Below are 20,140 nucleotides of genomic sequence, written 5' to 3'. Positions count from 1 at the left end.
CACAGGATGGCACTATGGTGTCAAAACCTACTGAAGTGAACAAGGCCTTTAGAGACTTCTATATGCAACTGTACTCCTCAGAGGTACAAGCGAACTCACAGGAAATTAACAGTTTTCTTTACCCCCTCAAATTCCCAACTCTCTCTAAGACACAGGTGGACTCCCTGGATGCCCCAATTTCAAAGGAAGAGATCTTAAGGGTAATCAAAAACCTCCCAGTTGACAAGGCCCCTGGATTGGATGGGTTCACGGCAGAATTTTACAAGAACTTTGTAGAGGAGCTCTCCCCTTTACTCCTGCGAATGTATGAGGAGGCCCTGGATAAGGGCAGCCTGCCACCAACACTGTCAGAGGCACTTATTTCCCTTGTCTTAAAGAAAAACAAAGACCCGCTAGACTGTAAGAGTTACAGACCGATAAGCTTGATCAATTGCGACTGCAAAATTCTAGCCAAGGTCCTAGCAACCAGATTAGATAAGGTCATGACTTACCTAATACATCCCGACCAAGTCGGCTTTATTTGGACTCGCAGCTCTGCCGATAACATTAGACGCCTAATTGATATTATGTGGGCAATCCAGAATAAATCTTCTATGGGGGACTCCTCTCCAGCTATAGCCCTCTCCCTAGATGCAGAGAAAGCATTCGACAGGGTAGAGTGGCACTTTCTATTTTGTGTAATGGAAGCATTTGGCTTTGGCCCAAAATTCATAAGGTGGGTCAAACTTCTTTACAACAATCCAAGAGCATCAATACTAACCAACCGTATTATATCACAGCCCTTCGACCTCCACAGAGGTACGAGACAGGTCTGCCCACTGAGTCCTCTGCTTTTTGCTCTAGCTTTAGAGCCTCTGGCAGCGACAATACGTAGAGACCCTGATTTTCCAGGTATCCAGGACCACAATAATAATCACAAATCGATGCTCTATGCTGATGATGTTTTGGTCCTGATATCGCAGCCAGAATGCTCTCTACCTGCTCTCTTAAGAATTTTTAACCGGTTCTCTAATATATCAGGATATAGAGTAAATTGGTCAAAGTCTGAAGTGCTCCCTGTGACAGCCTTCTGCCCCAAAACCCTGTTCCAGCCAGGGGATTTCAGCTGGCCTCAGACTGGTATTAAATACTTGGGCATTACATTCCCCCCTTTGTTATCTAACATAGCTCAGGCTAATTTTGAACCTCTATTGGACAAGTTCAGAACCAACATAATTAGATGGTCCCCTTTGTTTCTCACCCTTTGGGGTAAAGTTAACATCATCAAAATGAATTGTGCTCCAAAATTTAATTACTTACTACAAACACTCCCGCTAAAAATCCCATCTAAATATTTTCATCAATTTGATAGATTATGCAATCAAATTATATGGAATAACAGACGTCCTAGAATACAGCTTAAAAAGTTACAGCAACCAGTGGACTCGGGTGGCCTGGGGGTCCCAAATTTACTGTTTTACCATTATGCTTTCAGTCTGAGACACATGGTTCATTGGGCTCTCCCTCCAGAATGAGCCCCCCCATGGTTTAGCCTTGAGAGTGCTTTGTGCTCACCACTCCCCCCGATGCACATTTTAACCACCAAGCTCTCACCAGATATACAAACCCATCCCATTCTTTCATTCCTGCAGACAACATGGAAGAAGGTGGCCGTGCTATTAAATTTTAACTCCCACCTCCATACTGAGGCCTCCATATGGCTCAATCCGAAACTTTGCATTAATAAGTCTCCGTTCTTCTGGAGGCTGTGGGTCCAGAGAGGGATACTTGTTCTTGGAGACCTGTATCAGGGGAGAATTCTCAAGTCCTTCAATGACCTTAAAGTGCAGTTTCAGTTGCCACAGAGTCAGTTTTGGAGGTACCTGCAGCTCCAGCAGTTACTGCTCAAAACCTTTGGTTCTTCCTCCACATCACCTCCAATCATCGAATATGTCAGCTACATCAAAAAACTCTTTGGGGGAGGTCATGAAGCCTCTAATTATTACTCAATGCTTGTTAAGGGCACGAGTAAAGGGCTACCTGCCCTCCGATTAGCTTGGGAAGCTGACCTTGGTGTGGTTTTTACAGATCAGGAATGGACTACAATTTTGCAGAATAGTAAAAAGGTGTCCAGGGAACTTAGAACGAGACTAATCCAATTCAAATTATTACACCGAATTTACTGGTCGCCACACAGACTGTACAGGGCGAACCTCATACAGTCCCCTGAGTGTTGGAGATGTCAGACTGGGGTGGGCACATTGACCCATATGTTTTGGAGCTGTCCTAGAACCCAAATCTTTTAAACTGAGATACATGATTTTATCACATCAACTATACGATGGGATATTCCTTTCTCACCAAGGCTATTCGTTTTGGGGGACCCATCATTCCTTAAACATGTTCCACTTAAGGCTGCTGAGTGGGTACAGACTGCACTGATGCTGGGCCGTAAACTCATTATCTCCCACTGGAAGGCCCCTTCCACCCCACCTGTCTCTGTATGGCATATTCAACTAGGAAGACTCGCTGCACTAGAACAACTCTCATACAGGCTTCTGAATAAAGCGGAGAGCTTCCACCAGAAGTGGGATCCATATCTGTTCAGAATAAAAGGATCAGACTAGAACTTAGAGTGAGATAGATATTGGAATTCTGATGAAGTATTCAGAGTGTGGCACGCAGCAAGACCCACGTAGTCAAGGCTGGCTATGGTTTTGGTTTTTTGGGTTTTTTGGGGTTTTTTGTATTATTCTCTACTGTTCTGCTGATGTTTTGTTTCTCTTTAACGTGATGTGATCTGTATTTACAGTGGACTGTAGTGTTCTAAAATACAATAAAAATATTAATCACAAAAAAAAAGTAGAATGGGAGGCAGAGCCTTCAGTTTTCAGGCCCCTCTTCTGTGGAACCAGCTTCCAGTTTGGATTCGGGAGACAGACACTATCTCTACTTTCAAGATTAGGCTTAAAACTTTCCTTTTTGCTAAAGCATATAGTTAGGGCTGGACCAGGTGACCCTGAATCCAAAGCCAAAGTGAATTCACAACACAGGCCAAACAACAGCTTCTTGGCGTATGGGCAGTAGTCACAATTCATCCAAAACCACCAAACACCTACTTCACACACATATTATGCATAAACCATATGGCAGTGCATCAGTCCACATTTTTCAAATAAATAGCCCCCTGTCAGCAAACACACACACACTCTAAATAACCTGACTAATCTCCCCCTGTCTCTGTTTATTACTGAACTATTGTCAGTACACAGGAGAAAGAAAGGGTAGGGATTAGAGACAGCATGTCAATATGAGCCATGAGACTGGAATCAGCTTTGAATTGCAGATGTAGAGTCATGAAACGAAAGAAATCAAGATAACAAAGAAGAGAGATAAAATGTCAGTGAGACTGAAAGCTCTGAAATATGTCAGCATTCCTCCCCCTAGCTCTAGCTCTCTGCAATGCGTTCTAAATGACAAGACAAACGGATGTAGTGAAGGTGAAAACGCTGTACTTTAAGAAATAGGACGTGTCCACAGAAGTAGGGCCAAATATAATGGAGCAACTTTTAGCTATAAGAGAGAAAATAACATGTCACAGTTAACTTAATCAGCTCGAATTAATTTGTCGCTAAGAGTCCACAATGGCCGATCACAGCAATCATCATTATATCAGGGCCAGCACCTCAGCTCAGCAACGAGACCCTGGTCGTCAACAAATAACAAAGCGGTGATGAGCAGTCAGGCCTCCGTTTCTACCTGTTCACAATCTCTTTAATGATCACTTTGAGTCTCTTTGTCTGCTTCTCATCCTTCTGTTGGCAGCTTTTTGTTTATACCTGAAAACTGTCACATTATTACCAGTTTACTGGTAATAATGTGTTTCAGGTCATTCATGTAATGAATAATCTAATGCATTACTCTCTCCATGAGTATTTAAATAACGTACTGCATTACTGTTAAGAAAAGTAATGAGTAATGTCCAATATATTACTTTACATTACATTAACAACCACAACACTGGTTGTCTGACAACAACAGAAAATCTGTACTTATTGTGAATTTGGCTAATTAGTTACTAATTACTGATTACTTCTCCAAGAAAGTAATCCTGTTACTTTACTGATACTCATTTTCAAAAGTAATTAGTTACTTTATTACTTAGTTACTTTTTAAAAACATGATATACAACCTGAATACATAATAAAGCAACAGGCACAGTCGGACATCACTGTCATGAGACACTCTCACAAACAAAATCACGGTTTAGTAACGCAGTAACGCAGCGTGAAAGTAAGTAATCTAATTACTTTTTTGCAATTGTAATCCCCTATATTACTCATTACTTGAATCTCTGGGCACATAACCTGTGACTTAGCATTAGCCACTGATGCAGCTAGCTCGTTGACCTTGAAGACCTTGGCCGATGTAAGCCAGATGTTAACAGATTGGTAATACGACCCCAGTCTACACCCCTGCACAGTTTTGTAAGGATTCATTCATAAATCTTTGAGCCAACATGTTTACAGACAGAATGATGACATCCATGCATGCAAACGCTATCAGAAACATGACAGATGTAATTATGTTCAAAGCCTTAGACAAGAAAAAACATAACCACAAGCAAATCATTTTATTTCATGTGTGCAGGAATATTTGCCAAATACCTCCCATGTGACTTCAATAACTCAGCTGCACAGAACTCAACAGACACAAAGAAGCCATCGTAGAAGCCAGAGTGTCTGCTTTGGGAGCACTGGAGCAGATTTACACTCTGGCTCCTGACAGTTTGGAGGTCGAGGCATCCTCAAGAAAAATGTACAAAATGTAAAATGCACTCCTGTCCATTAGTCTGTTTACAGTACCGTATAGGAATCAGGATCAGGACGTGACGGGATGGGAGTGCTTCAGAGTTCTCCAGTTTTTTCAGTACCAAAGTTAAGCAAGTGATAAATCAGTACATCCACTGGTGTACAGCAACTATACTACTGTAATTAGTAGTATAGTATCGCACAAATCAAGTCTCTGATAGTGATTTTGAATGTATTCAGTGATTCTATTAAGCAGATTAGATTATAATAAAAACAAACCACCTGATCGTTGTTGAGCTGTAAACTTGAAAGAATAAAAACAACTGCACAGACTTTGAAGTATACTTAATGTAAAACATTTGTACTTTTCCTTCAGTAAAAGTTTATTTTTATACAATCTACTTATACTGTAGTGTTACTACTTTTATATAAGTACAGGCCTAAGCAGCAGCTGCAAGGATGGTGTGTAATATTGTTCCTTTATAAACTCAGAATGGAAATCCTATCCTGTAGGAACGTTTATTTGCTGTAAACGGTGCCATGTTTGTAAGAAACATGCGTCTGTGGGTTGCAGAAATTTTTATGCTGATGCTGAGGCTGTGTGTGGTTCTTCCACATGTGAGTGATGCCCCTGTTTGTTCCATTAATAGACAAATAGTGTCTCGCTTCCTCAGACTGACAGTAGCTAACAGAAGGAAACAGGAGCACTTACTACAAGATTCAGCATGTCTTCAACAACACCCCTCAGTATCACCATCTATCACAATCAAAGATGAGCTGTACTCACGCATCCACTCATGTTGGATTCCTTTCAGAAAGTTAAATAGAGCTTGATGCTGCTCACTACTCAGATAGGGAAAATGTGTGGATGTGGTCCAGAGTCACTACAGATGAGTGATGGCCAGAGTTTCTGAGGTGACTTGGAAGTAAACAGGTAACATATTGAACTGACTGTAAATTCACAACATGAAGCGATCAAGGCGACCGTCCTTCTGATTTGGCACCAAAACAAATCAAAGTGAATTGAATTTAACTGAATATATTGAAATGCTGCAGCCATTATGGGTCAAATGTGTCTGATCTCTGCTGGCTGACTGAACCATGTCAGTCCTACAGCAGCCACTGTAGCTAGGATTAAACAACTGAACTGGGAAGAAAAGAGAGCCTAGCTGACTGTGAGCTGCAATCTACTGACATTTAGCAGTGAAAATTTTACACACTCTAATTTTTAAGTAGACATGAAACACTACATGTGTTTACTACTCTAAAACAGTCATTCCTAACCTTGGGCCAATGGGTCACGAGCCACACCTGTGGGCTGCAAAAACTTGTAGTTTTACACCTGTAGGCCACGAGGGCCGCGGGACATCAGAGGTTATTGACTGAAGACAGCAGGGACTGTTATCCATGAAAACCTCAGTCACAGTGCAGCTTCCCACTGCTTGGTGCGAGTTGTTTAACCAGCCTCAATAAGCCAGCAGAAGCAGACACAAAAGATATGGAGAAGTTCTTAAAACGCCAAAATGAAGATAAAAGTGACAACCCCCCCCCAGAGCGACGTGCTTCTTCCAGGGAGAAGCAGCAGCATGTTTCCTGTTGCAGACAAAGTTGAAGCTTTCAAGGGGAAACCTGCTTTGTGGACTAAGAGGCCCCAGGAAAAGAGGATGTGTGTCCTCATCAGGACAGGGATTTGTGTTGGTGTGTGTGACTGTAGCCCAAAGTATAACAAATGAATTTCTCCTGTGAGTAACTAAGCAATGTACTGCATGCCTTTTAATATGTGTTATATATATTACTTCTTCTTTTCACTGATCACAACAAACAGGGGAAACACCTCCAACGCGCACAAACATTGACCACAGCATACAGTTAATCTGCATGCATGTGATGTCTGTGATGTGCTGCTGGTGACTCTCACAGCAGAGCCAAAGATAACCCAAAGCATCAATAAGTGATATCGATGATAGAACGGGGATCGCTAAATTCTTATCAATTACCATCCCTCGTGCTAAAACACAGTGTGCACATATTCACAGGACATTATACTGACTTTGATTTATTTCCTGAGGAAATGGTAAATGGACTGATTCTTATATAGCGCTTTTCTACTCTCCCGGAGTACTCAAAGCGCTCTATACAACATTCCACATTCACACCCATTCTCACAAGCACTACCTCTATACTGAGTGCTTTCTAACTACACTCACACACATTCACACTCCGAGGGATGCATCGGAGAGCGACTTGGGGTTAGTATCTTGCCCAAGGACACTTGGCATGTAGACTGGAGGAGCCTGGGATCGAACCTCCAACCTTCCGATCAGCAGGTGACCTGCTCTACCTCCTGAGCTACAGCCACCCCTGTGGAAATGAATGAAACCATAGTAACCTTTACACTGCCTACTGTTGACTAACCCTGTCACAGCCCTAACATCGGTTTGTTCAACATCAAAAGCTTGTACAGCAGCTGATGAGAATGATGAGACCAACGTGAGCTTATATTTGTATATCATCTAAGGCAGAGGTTCCCAAAGTGTGGGGCGTGCCCCCTCTAGGGGGCGTGGTATGAATTAAGAAAAAAAAAGAAGGTTTGGACACTGCTAGCATGATGGACAGGTTTTTGACGGGGCTCCCACACAAACGCAAAGCAGGAAATGAAGCATCGGCAAATATGTTTCCAAACCAAAGACTAGAACTCACTCACTGGGCCCACGTCCTCATTTTAGGTTTGACAGCGTTTTAGTAGGTAAAGGTGAATGCTTTGACATGAATTGAGCTGCGGTTTGGGGAAGGCCTCGAAAGGGACTGGCTCCCGGCCTGGCAGATCCCCGTGTACTAAATAGGAGTGAAGGAGTTAAAGAATGGAGAACAAGGAGGGAGGGAGGGTGGGGCACGTAAACGAGAATGATCAGCTTGCAGAACTGGGAGAACCTATATAGATGACAGCTGGAAGGAGCGTGTTTGGAGGCAGCAGCGCTGGGCTGTCCAAATCACGGACAAACAGTATCCCACGGATGATCTGATATCGTTGTGTTGGTGTTGTTCCCAGATCATCATGAAAATGTTGTTCCAGGTTCAACATTGCAAGTGACCACTCACATTGTTGTGACGTTATTCTTTGGTGCGCCAAGCCATTCATGCATTTATGAAATTCCAATGTTGCAAGGACAATATCAATTCTGCTTACCGTTTATTAAAGGGTTAGGGTCAGGGTCCGTTGATCGGTGGACAGAGGCAGTTTCTTGCAGCTTAAGTACAGTTTTTTGTTTTCCCGAAGTCGCAAAAGTATGACGTCACAACATTCTGATTGGTCACTTCCAATGTTGATCCTGGAACAACACCAACACGACGATATCAGATCGCGCATATCCCACAGCTGTTTATGTTTTTGAACCCATTTTGCACAGAGAGGCATTTTTTGAAAAATGTATTGATACCAATGTTGAATATTATTACACAGGAAAAAACAACTACGCGTAAAATAATCACACCGTGACGCCTCTGCCTTTCTAAACAGAGGAACAGTAACTGAGTGTAAAACCTGCAGATATTCAGATTAACAGTATTTTGTCTCTATCTGCCATTGTAGAAATTCATCTCATGTAAACAATAACGTGGCGCACAGCGTGACGTGAAAAGAGGCACATACCTTTGTCATTGCGTGACGAACTCTGTAATCCTCGTCCACACGGAAACGCAAAAAAGGAGTTTTAAATAATCTCCGTTTTCAGTGAATCGCAACGCCGTTTACGTGTGGACGAAAGGCCCAAACGCATAGAAACAGCTGCGTTTTCAAAAATACCCGTGTAGGTGTGGACGCAGCGTAAAAGAGTTAGTAGTATATTTTATAGCTACCTGTAAATTATTGCCGTTTACTTTTATTTGTTTAATTGTTTACTAAATGTTTGAGGTGTGAAATAAACTGCAATGTAGTTTGAAAACAAAACATGGGTGTGTGTGTTTGGAGGATGTGTTTGTGCGGGGTGGGGGGGGGGGGAGTGAGAGAGTATGACTTCTCCTTCCTTTGTAGTGGAGTCCATCTGTGTGTGACAAAGTGTTAGTGTATTTGAAGGTGACAGATGTAACTAGATATTCATACACCACATATACAGTATGTACTCCTTATATAATGTGCATTAAATGTGGAGCATACGTTTCTACATCATCCTAAAAATACAAATATGTGTTGCCATAGCAGCCCATCTGCATCCTCCACCTGTCACATCAACCCTCTGTGTGTCTTCCTCCGTACACATTCTTTTAAATGGTTTCCATCCTGTTTACTCCCAAAGGAAACAAGTTAACATCTTCAGCTCAGCAGCTCAGCATCTGGTCATTGTAACGTGCTATCATGACACGGCTACCTGTCTTTCACTTTTGCTGCTCTTCATTCTGTCACAGACCACAGACTCCATCCTGCCTGTGCACTCTGCTGTGTACAGTGCTGATCTCAGTTAGCTACACTCTAAATTATACACCAATCGTACATAAAACGGGACATTTGAAGAGTGATATTTGGAATGTTGATGAATGCAGCTACAGTAACCTCTGACATGCATCAAGACTAACCTGTCACACTGGGACTCGTATGGTCCACCAGTGAGTACCAGTAACAAAGAGACAATCAGTGACTCACGTTCACGTATGTGGACAGCTTCCTTGTCCACCCACTGTGTTAGAAGCACTTTGCAGACCTGGTGAGAAACAGAGAGAACACAGATTAATACACTTTGTATAGTTTATCAGTTCACACACACAGCTTTCCCTCTTCTGTCCAACTAATGCAGAAGCATGGAGAAGCCTGCACACTGGGTCAGGTAGAAGCTCCCAGTACACCAAACCACTCATGTTTCAGTGGATTTTCCCCAAATAGAAACACAGTTGTTGGGGAGGAAAACTGATTTATTCAGCCGGTCAGATATTGTACCGACCCTATCAGCGTGTGCACACTCACACACTGTTGTATGCCTGAGGACTTTGTGGGGTTTTTCCCCTCGTGTGTGTGTTTGTGCTTTCAGAGAGCTCATCTGTACACCAGCTGCTGCCTTTGGGACTCCAGGATGTTCTTTTCCTTCTTTCTTTGTCTCTTTGTATGAAACTCATGTACAGTACACAACAACACGCACACGTGTCTGACTGGTGGCTCTGTGGTCAGCTGAGCTAACAGCTTACACTTCTGTTTCACACATGCACTGACAGACTACACTACTGAATTTAAAAGAATCATTATTATTTATGCATTTCCTGAAACAGGAAATTAGTTTTCTTTCTTAGTAGCTGCTGGTAGCAGGATGGTACACAGAGATCTCTAAAACTGCAGAGAAGACAGCGGGTGTAGTGGTCCAGGTCCACAGAGAGACGGGGAGCTGGGTAAAGTCATTTTCCACTGTGGAGGACAAACAGTTTCAAACTTGTCCAGGTCTTAAAGCTCATGTGTGCTCTCCCTCGGAGCAGCAAATCCATCACAACAACACAAACTGCCTCCTTTAAAAAGACTCAATGTACACTTCAGTATTGAATGTGACATAACATGAAGTGTGTTTGAATGTCAGAGATGCAGAAATGTGTGCATGTAGCACAGAGCCATGGCTCAGTGTCTGAATGAGCCTCACAGGCCTGAGTGTGCTGGAAGCCGTTTATGATTCTCAAACAAGCTCAAACTTTGGACTTTGAACTGTTTTACTGATGAAAACGTCCATTATGGCCGTTCATACTCCACACAGTCATTAAACAATAAACAGTTAAATGACATCAAAGTTTCAGTTTTTTACGACCACAGTTACAGAAAGAAAACATAAGCAGGCTAAAGTGAACAGTGGCAGTGAGCTACCAGAACTTTCTATATTTCACACATTTATTTCTTACAATGTAATCCCAGTGAAGATCAGAGTGGCTGTTTGTGGCCCACGATCTACACGGAGCAGAAAAGGATCCAGAGCAGACTTTGTAAGGTGAGATAGATCGTGTACATATGTGAGCTGTGGGGCAGAGGAATGGGGAAGGTTACGATTGTCTGTAATACAGTGAAAATTGGCATGTAATATGTCACCAAGCATAGTTCATGTCAGCTGGGATGGTTTGTACATTATGATGCAGAGCAGACTGAAACATACTGAAATATCAACAGGTGAGTAAAGAGTTGATCCAGTACAGGCTCCGGGTGTATAATAACCCCACCAACTACAGTACGCCACATATTTAACATCTGGGGAGGAACGTGAGCTAAGAACAAAGGGCCTGATGTCCTGCTCGACGACAACGCGTCTAAGAGTTCTGACGTACACGTTCTCGTCTTTTTATTCAGCAGCAACATAATCAGCCTAGAGATTAGCCAACAGCAAGGCAAACTCTACTACAACAACAAGTAACAGGCTTCATATTATTGTCCTCGGTGGATTCGAGGAGATGGACACTCTGCACGCCTTACAATTAGACAATTCATCATTAAGCTTGAAACTTCCTGAGAACTGAGAACAAACGAGTTTCACCTTCAGTGTTATTTGCTGTTTAATCACATTTTATACTCCAATCAGATTGATTAGCCAGCCATCACCAACAGCCAGCTTCCCTGTGAAAGTTGACCCTGGGTTCACTGTGGACACTGTGGGTGTGTTCCACAAAGCGCTCCTGTCTCTGTTTTCATGCAACAGAACAGCTCAACAACAAGCAGCTTACGGTTCACAGTTCAGCATTTCACAGGCTGTTGCTACAAACTCAACATACAGGAGCAGGTTGTGCATTTCTCCTGTTTTGGCTTCCCTTCATTGGCTTCCTGTTAAATCCAGAATTCAAAATCCTGCTCCTCACATACAAGGTCTTAAATAATCAGGCCCCATCTTATCTTAATGACCTTGTAGTACCATATCACCCTATTAGAGCACTTCACTCTCACACTGCAGGCCTACTTGTTGTTCCTAGAGTATTTAAAAGTAGAATGGGAGGCAGAGCCTTCAGTTTTCAGGCCCCTCTTCTGTGGAACCAGCTTCCAGTTTGGATTCGGGAGACAGACACTATCTCTACTTTCAAGATTAGGCTTCAAAGTTTCCTTTTTGCTAAAGCATATAGTTAGGGCTGGACCAGGTGACCCTGAATCCTCCCTTAGTTATGCTGCAATAGACGTAGGCTGCCGGGGATTCCCATGATGCATTGAGTTTTTCCTTTCCAGTCACCTTTCTCACTCACTATGTGTTAATAGACCTCTCTGCATCAAATCATATCTGTTATTAATCTCTGTCTCTCTTCCACAGCATGTCTTTATCCTGTTTTCCTTCTCTCACCCCAACCAATCACAGCAGATGGCCCCGCCCCTCCCTGAGCCTGGTTCTGCCGGAGGTTTCTTCCTGTTAAAAGGGAGTTTTTCCTTCCCACTGTCGTCAAAGTGCTTGCTCATAGGGGGTCACATGATTGTTGGGTTTTTCTCTGTATCTACTGTGCAATATAAAGCGCCTTGAGGCGACTGCTGTTGTGATTTGGCGCTATATAAATAACATTGAATTGAATTGAATTGAATCCCTGTGTGCGCACGCACACACACACACACAAAGTTAAAGCTTTAATGAGTGACTGTAGCCCCTCTGTGGTGCTGCTATCATTCCCTTCCTGCTGTTGTGGTGGTGGCTGTAGCTCAGGACATAGAGCAGGTCATCTACTGATCGGAAGGTTAGTAGTTCGATCCCTGGCTCCTCCAGTCTGCATGTCAAATATCCTTGGGCAAGATACTAACCCCAAGTTGCTCTCCGATGCATCCCTCGGAGTGTGAATGTGTGTGAATAGTAGTTAGGAAGCACTAAGAACCTTAGAAGATAGTGCTTGTGTGAATGTGGCGTGTTGTACAGAGCACTTTGAAGACTCCAGGAGACTCCAGGAGAGTAGAAACATGCTGTATAAGAATCAGTGTGCTTTTTGTGTTTGTCTGAAATCAAACCAGTGAATTTGCTGGTCTTCCAGCTGCAGCCCCATTCTGCCTTCTCCCCTCTCCCACTCGTCTTTGTTTCCATTTTCCCTTTCGGTTAAAACTAGGTCATTTTCCAACCCACAGCTCCTACTGAGCATGACATCCAGATACACACGCGTATCCCCTGGCAACCACACGTACACCCTCGACACCTCGTCCAGACTGCGTCCTCGTTTCCTGCACCTTACTGGAGGTTGTGTTCACTGAGCATGGCTGGCTCTGCAGACACAGCTTTGTTTAGCAGAAGAGTTCACTCTTCAGCGACGCACACTTCATACTGTAAGATGTGAAATGTTATATACAAGCTTCTACATCCATAGTTTTAATAAAATACAGCCTTTTGAACGCGATGATTCTTCTTGTATATCTGTTAATGTAGAGTTACAGCTGAGTGTAATGTGGATGGACAAATTATGTTTTCACCCACTATCACAATACGAAAAGTCCCCTCGAGACTGTTTATAGTTCTACGAGCGTGCCTTTGGGCAGCTCAAGAGGTGGGGCAGGGCGTCTGCCAATCGGAAGGTGGGTGGTTTGATTCCCAGCTACCCCAGTCTGCATGTTAAAGCATTCCTGGGAATATACTGACCTGCAGGTTGAACCTGACCCATCAGAATGTGTGTGAGTGGGTGAATGATGCTTACACCGTCCATATTAGTGATATCCACTCTTACTGACCTCACACACAGTCAAAACGAAAACAGATTTCAGAAAAGGTGGAATAGCAGAGTCCTGTCTGCTCTGTGCTGAAGTCATGACACACTTAGCAACAATTTGAATGAAGCATTTTGCCCATTAACAGGCAATGAACCTCTCGCATGAGCAAGTTTGGCCCGCTCGTCTTTAGAGAATTGTTTTAATTCAGCCGCACTGAAGAGAGTTTAAGCACGAACAGCCTGTTTAAAGTCATGCCAAAGCATGTCAATCTACTGATCGAGGTCACTCCAAAACCTCCATGTTGGTTTTTCTGACCATTCAGAGGCGGACCTGCTGGTGTGTTTGGGATCATTGTGCTGCTGCAAATGTGCTTCAGCTTCAGTGCACGAACTGATGGACACTCACTCGCCTTCAGGATCTACTTGTAAATCATCACACTGTCACACAAAGATGACGGGTTACTCAGCAGGCGTCGACCTGTAGAAGTGTGGGGAGAGTGAGACAGTATAAAAATGATCCAGGAGACAAAGCTGTGCCATTTCTGGACTTGGTTCAATTGTTATTTATGGTTTTTGGGGAGGTCATGAAATCCATTCATTGGTTTTCAGTAGCAGTTAGGAAACAACACAAACATGTTTTTACACCAGACAGCTTTGAAAACGTTGTGGGGAAAGCTGATGATGCAACGCAGAGTTTAAATTCTTCTCAGTAAAGAATAATCAATAAAAAGCTGAAAATCATCGTCTGAACTCATTCATGCTACTTTGCATGTTACTGCACAAACCATGAGCCCAGCATGTCTCAGTTATCCTCTCAGCTGAGGGCTTACAGGCTGCAACTTTGAAATGAGATCAGATTGTAGATTAGAAATGATGTCACTGTCATATAATGACATCACTGGACGGGGAGGGTATAGAGTTCAGAGGTCACAGGGTAAACAGCACGGTGGGGGAGGGAGGAAACATGCATGTGCAGACACACAACAGAAACACACACCTTTTTAGAGCAGTGCTGCGAGTGCTAGACTGTGTATGAGTCAGTAGGGACCAGCAGTGATAGACTGAGTAGTGTGTGCACACATGTACACAAACACATACACAGTTGTGCCTGAATAAGGCCTTTGCCTGCTGGTACAGAGAGCTATACCAGCATCAGCTGCCTCTTTAACACCCAGGCTAATCTCAGCAGTGCTGCTGCTGCTGTGATGTCATTACTATGTGATGAGACCAGTGCCTTTTGTTCTGTCTCGTGTCCCCTCACTGCCAACTGGTTGTTTCAAATGGCTGCTGGCTCTGAGTTTTTCTATCCACCCGCGCTCGCTCATGTGGTACTGTGGGCTCTTTACCTTACACCAGGGGTGCCCAATCCCAGTCCTCAGGAGCTACTGTCCTGCAGCTTTTAGATGCATCCCTACTCCAACACAGCTGAATCAAATGGTTTGATTACCTCTTCTGTATGCCACCAAGTTTGGCAAAGGCCTGATAACAAGCCATTCATTTGATTCAGGTGTGTCTGACCAAGGATGCATCTAAAAGCTGTAGGACGGTAGCTCTCGAGGACTGGGATTGGGCACCCCTGCCTTACACTATAAAGCACTTGGATGATTGGGTGATATGTAAATAAAACTAGATTGATTATAGGCCAGGTCACATGGAGTCAGTGCATCCTCACTCCCAGCCAATAACATGTTAACACAGGGGGCGTCCTTCAGTCCCACCACGGACCCTTTTAACGGTGTAAGGAGACACCAGCAGCAGTGCTATGTTTAATGACAGCGCCATAACAGCGGACAGTTGGGATCAGAATATCAGTATTAAAATATTAATGATAATCAGTGTGACTGTGATTGTGCTGCACAGAAAGAGACTGGAAGTTTTTATTCAAATGGAGTCTAATTACCATGTGAACCATGTCGACCATCATAAGGAGACATACAGTGGCTTGCAAAAGTATTCGGCCCCCTTGAACTTTTCCACATTTTGTCACATTACAGCCACAAACATGAATCAATGTTATTGGAATTCCAGGTGAAAGACCAATACAAAGTGGTGTACACGTGAGAAGTGGAACGAAAATCATACATGATTCCAAACATTTTTTACAAATAAATAACTGCAAAGTGGGGTGTGCGTAATTATTCAGCCCCCTGAGTCAATACTTTGTAGAACCACCTTTTGCTGCAATTACAGCTGCCAGTCTTTTAGGGTATGTCTCTACCAGCTTTGCACATCTACAGACTGAAATCCTTGCCCATTCTTCTTTGCAAAACAGCTCCACAACTGCCCTGTGACGGCCTCAGAGGTTGTCTAAGAGAATATTGGGAGCAACAACACCATGAAGTCCAAAGAACACAGCAGACAGGTCAGGGATAAAGTTATTGAGAAATTTAAAGCAGGCTTAGGCTACAAAAAGATTTCCCCAAGCCTTGAACATCCCACGGAGCACTGTTCAAGCCATCATTCAGAAATGGAAGGAGTATGGCACAACTGTAAACCTACCAAGACAAGGCCGTCCACCTAAACTCACAGGCCGAACAAGGAGAGCGCTGATCATAAATGCAGCCAAGAGGCCCATGGTGACTCTGGACGAGCTGCAGAGATCTACAGCTCAGGTGGGGGAATCTGCCCATAGGACAACTATTAGTCGTGCACTGCACAAAGTTGGCCTTTATGGAAGAGTGGCAAGAAGAAAGCCATTGTTAACAGAAAACCATAAGAAGTCCCGTTTGCAGTTTGCCACAAGCCATGTGGGGGACACAGCAAACATGTGGAAGAAGGTGCTCTGGTCAGATGAGACCAAAATGGAACTTTTTGGCCAAAATGCAAAACGCTATGTGTGGCGGAAAACTAACACTGCACATCACTCTGAACACACCATCCCCACTGTCAAATATGGTGGTGGCAGCATCATGCTCTGGGGGTGCTTCTCTTCAGCAGGGACAGGGAAGCTGGTCAGAGTTGATGGGAAGATGGATGGAGCCAAATACAGGGCAATCTTGGAAGAAAACCTCTTGGAGTCTGCAAAAGACTTGAGACTGGGGCGGAGGTTCACCTTCCAGCAGGACAACGACTCTAAACATAAAGCCAGGGCAACAATGGAACAGTTTAAAACAAAACATATCCATGTGTTAGAATGGCCCAGTCAAAGTCCAGATCTAAATCCAATCCAGAATCTGTGGCAAGATCTGAAAACTGCTGTTCACAAACGCTGTCCATCTAATCTGACTGAGCTGGAGCTGTTCTGCAAAGAAGAATGGGCAAGGATTTCAGTCTGTAGATGTGCAAAGCTGGTAGAGACATACCCTAAAAGACTGGCAGCTGTAATTGCAGCAAAAGGTGGTTCTACAAAGTATTGACTCAGGGGGCTGAATAATTACGCACACCCCACTTTGCAGTTATTTATTTGTAAAAAATGTTTGGAATCATGTATGATTTTCGTTCCACTTCTCACGTGTACACCACTTTGTATTGGTCTTTCCAATAACATTGATTCATGTTTGTGGCTGTAATGTGACAAAATGTGGAAAAGTTCAAGCGGGCCGAATACTTTTGCAAGCCACTGTATATGTGCCATGCAAGTAAAGGTTACATGTGTACCCCCTTTTTTCTGTTTGAAGGTGCAATCAGTCATCTGTGTTCAGACCAAGCACCACTGCCACTCAGGTGTTTTATTTTTATTGTGAAGCGGTCGCCACAGCAGCTAGCTCCACCTCTTTAATTAGTGAGATCTTTGTGTCAGATGGACCCTCAAAGGAAACTGGACTGGTTCTTCTGTAGCACGGTTCTGCTCTACCTGAGCCCTCAAAGCATTTACACAGCTGCATCATTCACCCATTCACACAAGTGCTTTCTTAGGCACACCTAAAAGAGAATTATGGATTTGATCAACTGGTCTCTGAATGCTATTGACACCATCTTCTCAACGAGAAGTCTGGGCTCGGGAGAGCCCGAGTGCCCTGGAGGGACTTTCCCTGCCGGATACACGATGGACGGGTGGCAGAACTGGAGGGTCGTGTGCCTGGCGGGACTGTCGATCGAGGACGCTGAAGATATCTACCTATTCGGAACCATGGTAACAGGGTTCTTGCTGATCGGAGCTGGCTTGGCCCTGGCTTATCGGAAAATTGAGAGAGCGGAGCCGGCTGTCCAAATCCCCACAAGGCTGCCCGCTGGGATTGAAACGATTGGACGAGGTGCGAGTTCTCAGAAAGGGCTCACTGAAAGCAGCAGTATGGTTAAGAGCTTGGAGGCGCTTACGACTGCGGTGAATGCTCAAACTAACACCTCTGAGCGTATGTTGGATTACATCAGGAACGAATCCACCCGAAACAACAACTCAGGGAGGAAGCTGGACTACATCTCGGATCAGTTGGCTGCGGTCGTGAGGTCTCAGGATCTGCTTTGTGAGCAACAGAGTGACAAGATCTCGGGATCGATGGCTAATAACATCTTGGAGAAACTCGAAGCTATAAAAAAGGAGATTGAGAGACCAGTGTCGGAGTGCTAAAAAACAGCCTGAAATTCTTATGAGTTGTTTGCAAAAGAAAAATCACCATCATTATACGGCTACCCCTTCGGCGCCAGCTGCGGGCTCAAGGCTGGAGCCGATCAAAAACAATCCCTGATAACGACTATGTTGTGACTGTTCCTTCCCATCCCATGCAAGGCCACCTGGGTTGGCTGGTAGACTGTTTACTTAGCCTGGCAGGGCGAAGGACACTGTCTCCGCTGAACTATGGACACGCATACACATACACTTACACTGATAAGCAAACACTGATCCCTCTCCCTTTCCAAACGCCTTCGATGCTTGTTTCCTGCGGGGGAACACGGCGGGTCTATGTGCCGCGCTGGAATGATAGCGCTGTGCAGGGCGGCTGCTGTGTTCGCTTCGGATAACTCCTCACCCCCCACCCATCCCCGTGGCTTGTCATGTCCTTCATAATGTTGTGCTGTGGACATTCATGTGCTTTTTTGTGCAGAGGAGTTTTTTTGTTTCCTGTTCTCATGCTGTCCTACCATGGAAGCACAGCATGAGTAGGGGTCTCTTTTTTTCCTCTTGTACTTTCCCATTGTAATGTACATTTCAATGTTTTTCTCTAATGCTACCAATCTCCGACCGGTATCCCCATGTAATGTCTGTGTTGTATGTGTAAGGTCGGGGGGGTCCCATTTCACTGCAGGGCAACCTGCATGTGACGAATAAAGCTTTGATTGATTGATTGATTGATTGACACATTCATGCATCGGAGAGCTTAGTGTCACGCCCAAGGATATTTAGAGCAGCCAGGGGTTGAACCACCAACCTTAGCAGATAGCCTGCTGTACCTCCTGAGCTAAAAACATCTCATTATTGGACTGGCCTCCAACTGACCATCACATCCCTGTGATGGGATTTCACATTTATCTGTTGCTGATTTTGCACTTTTTTAAAGAGAGCTTTAGACTAAACAATGTTCACAGTCAGCCTGTGTGAGGAGTCACACGGGTACAAATGAGTGAGAGCAGATACACAGACTGAAATAAGCCAAACAAACAGCAAGGAGCCATCGTCTCAACCTCGTCACAAACTGTAAGCCTAAGGCTACGTCCACACTAGCCCGGACAGATTTGAAAACGGTGTTTTCGTCTGAAAGCGCTCCGCGTCCACACTAGCGTTTTCAGTCATTTTCACAGAGTTGTGCGTCCACATTGAAACGACTGAAAACGCTTACGTTCCAGCACTGTGTATGCGTGAAACGCAAGAAGATTCGACCTGCCTCATTTCTGTCTGCCGCTTATTTACTTTCCGGCTCTTTGAAACGTCGCTGCAGAATGTTGAGGAAAAGCACCGAGTTTTTTAAATGAACTAACAATGAGGTGGAGTTGTTGCTGCGAGTAACACAAAAGTACAAAGTTGCAAAAGTGAGTGAGAATTAAAGAATTTGAAGAAAAGCTGTCTGGAGCATCTAAAGACTGATATTAAGCTTTACAGTTTTTACCCGTTGCTTGAAAACTATAAACCCATGCTCAGACTAAAGTAACACAACTTGAAGCTTGTGTTACCATACCTCAGACACATGTATCCATACCTTAAACAAAAGCGCTGCTTTGCACTCTAGTTGCAATTATGCAACACACCTACTCCTTTATGCAACACACATGGTCCTGCATACTACACTCTATTTCATACATAAGACACTTTGTTCAAAAATGAAATTTCAGGGTGCCATTTGGAAAACACATGTATCCAAAATACAAAACACATCGGGTAATTGCAACCACTCAAATACACACCTGAAGGCACTTGCAAAACTGAACACCAATCAGCCAACTACAAAAAGCCCTCAGTTTAGCCATTTCAAGAACTTTGCAAGCATGGATGGAGGGAGAGCGAGAGGAAGAGGAGGAGGTCGAAGAGGCCATGCTCGGACCCATATTTCTGATGATATAAGAGCAACTTTGGTGGACCATGTCATCAACCATGGCCTGACCATGAGGGAAGCTGGGCAGAGAGTCCACCCACATCTAAGCCGCTTCACAGTGGCATCTGTAATAAGAACATTCTGACTAGAAAACAGGTATGTCGTCACCTCTCTACCTTCTACTCTACTCAGATGGTTCTTATAGCACTGTTCTACAGTATATCACATGACCATATCAAGTGTACAGGATATTGCAGGGTGCTAATGCTTCTTCTGCAGCCAAAGTGGTAGTTTTTGTGAAACATACCATGATTACTTATATTGAAGTACAGTGTT

General features: G+C 43.9%; 1 long non-coding RNA gene across 1 annotated transcript in view; it reads right to left on the bottom strand.

Annotated features, from left to right (window-relative positions):
* LOC109200095 (uncharacterized) overlaps positions 1–20,140 on the bottom strand; it is a 47,088-nt gene that overhangs the window by 14,211 nt on the left and 12,737 nt on the right. Inside the window, exon 3 of the long non-coding RNA XR_002060302.2 lies at positions 9,427–9,484. This is a non-coding gene — a long non-coding RNA (uncharacterized LOC109200095). The remainder of the gene's footprint in view (positions 1–9,426; positions 9,485–20,140) is intronic.

This window comes from Oreochromis niloticus, linkage group LG5, assembly GCF_001858045.2.
Source record: "Oreochromis niloticus isolate F11D_XX linkage group LG5, O_niloticus_UMD_NMBU, whole genome shotgun sequence".
NCBI lineage: Eukaryota > Metazoa > Chordata > Actinopteri > Cichliformes > Cichlidae > Oreochromis > Oreochromis niloticus.
This window is presented reverse-complemented; position numbering and strand designations above follow the sequence as displayed.